Source organism: Crocuta crocuta, unplaced genomic scaffold (assembly GCF_008692635.1).
Source record: "Crocuta crocuta isolate KB4526 unplaced genomic scaffold, BGI_CrCroc_1.0 scaffold1242, whole genome shotgun sequence".
NCBI lineage: Eukaryota > Metazoa > Chordata > Mammalia > Carnivora > Hyaenidae > Crocuta > Crocuta crocuta.
In genome coordinates this window covers 1-1,505 of record NW_027529660.1, presented here as the reverse complement: position 1 = coordinate 1,505, position 1,505 = coordinate 1, and the positions used below count along the sequence as shown (strand labels likewise).

The following is a 1,505-nucleotide window of genomic DNA, read 5'->3' as shown; positions in this document are numbered from 1 at the left end:
GGCGTTTATTCGGGGACCCTGGGCTCCATCGGCAGAGAAATGTGTCGAGGGCGCAAGCCCCCCACACTTCCGGGCCCACCTTGGGCACAGGAGGAAGGAAGAAAAGCTGGAATGTTCAGGGAGCCCGATGGGAGCGCTGACACCGGGTCCAGAGGTGTCACCTGCAGGAGCAAAAAGTCAGAGGGCGTGAGACTGTACGTGGGCCCCCAGGCACAGCACAATCCGAGGTGTGAAGAAACGTCTATGGAAATAAGGCACAGGAATGAGCAGCCTGCATGTGATGTTGGCCAGAGTCCACAGGTATGTAGAAAATACAGGAAAGAGCTTGTTAGCAAGTCAAAGCGAAGCTGCTCATTTGTCACCCTGTGAAGCCTGGTTTTTCTCTTGATGGACCTGTGTCAGTACGACCTCATTACGCAGAAGGCTGGAGGTGTTCTTTAACACACTCTTCACCCTCCATATGCAGTCCCACCTCAGATCCATGAATTTGACCTCCTAACACTCCTTCCCTGTGTTTTCTCTCCAATGCCTTCACCCCCTTCCCGGCNTTTGTGGGTTTTCATATTTTTGGCGTTTTATTAAAAATGGAAAAAAAGTTATTTTAGTTAGCACTCGTGGTGCTTCCCCCCCTCCCCAGGCAGACCCCCAAAAGTGTCAGGGAAAGGCAAGCCCCCTGGAGGGGTGGGGGGGCCGAAGCAGGGGCTGCTATGGCTACGAGAGGGTGAGCTGGTGATGTGAGCCTGGGAGCCTGTCACATGACGCTCTCTACCACCACCACTTTGCTGCTCTCAGACACTGGGGTCAGGGTGGTCAGGCCCCTGACATCGGAGTCCTGAGCTCTATACTCCAAGTGGTGGAGGCCCCAGACAGGCTGCGTCAGGTGCTGCCAGCGCTGCGGGAGAGAGGGACACGTTCAAGTCCCTGGGCGGGGGAAGGGGCGCCCGTGCTTTCCCCGGTCTCCACTTCCCACCACCTGCCACGGGTTGGGGACCGGGGCCCCCTCCCGCGGGTACTGACCACACCCCACTCTCTGTACTAGGGAGACGGCGGGGAGTGGGGTGTGGGCCAGGGACGGCCCTCTCCTCCCCCTGCCACCCCCTCAGGACCCACAGGGTCAGCGTTCCTCGCCCCCACCCCCCTCCGAGCTTGCCCAGAGACTCCTGGCCTGACGCTGCATCCGCTGCATCCTAGCAGTGGGCGGGAGGATGGGCGCTTTGGAGAAAATGCCTCAACAGACCCGACCGACCCACCGGTGCAAGGGAGGGAGTCGCGCGGGGGAGAGGTGGTGCCGGGCACTGACCTCAGCCACGGTCCCCTTGGCCCTGAGGAGGCAGCCCAGGAGGTGCAGGGGCACACACAGCATGGAGGAGAGCGCGAAGCCCCAGCCCACGGCCTCGCCCCACCACGGGTACACGTAGGTGTTGTTGTAGACCAGCGGCTTGTAGTACACCACGTTGAAGATGAAGATGCCCTACGGGCGAGAAGCCCCGCTCTCAGCTGCGGGC

At 60.5% G+C, this 1,505-nt stretch overlaps 1 long non-coding RNA gene across 1 annotated transcript; it reads right to left on the bottom strand.

Moving 5' to 3' along the window:
* Positions 1 to 556: 556 nt before the first annotated feature.
* On the bottom strand, positions 557 to 1,466 carry LOC144230537 (uncharacterized). The gene is made up of 2 exons (XR_013334782.1): positions 1,301 to 1,466; positions 557 to 892 (listed from the first exon to the last, which is right to left on the bottom strand). It is a non-coding gene; the product is annotated as an uncharacterized LOC144230537 (long non-coding RNA).
* Positions 1,467 to 1,505: the final 39 nt, after the last annotated feature.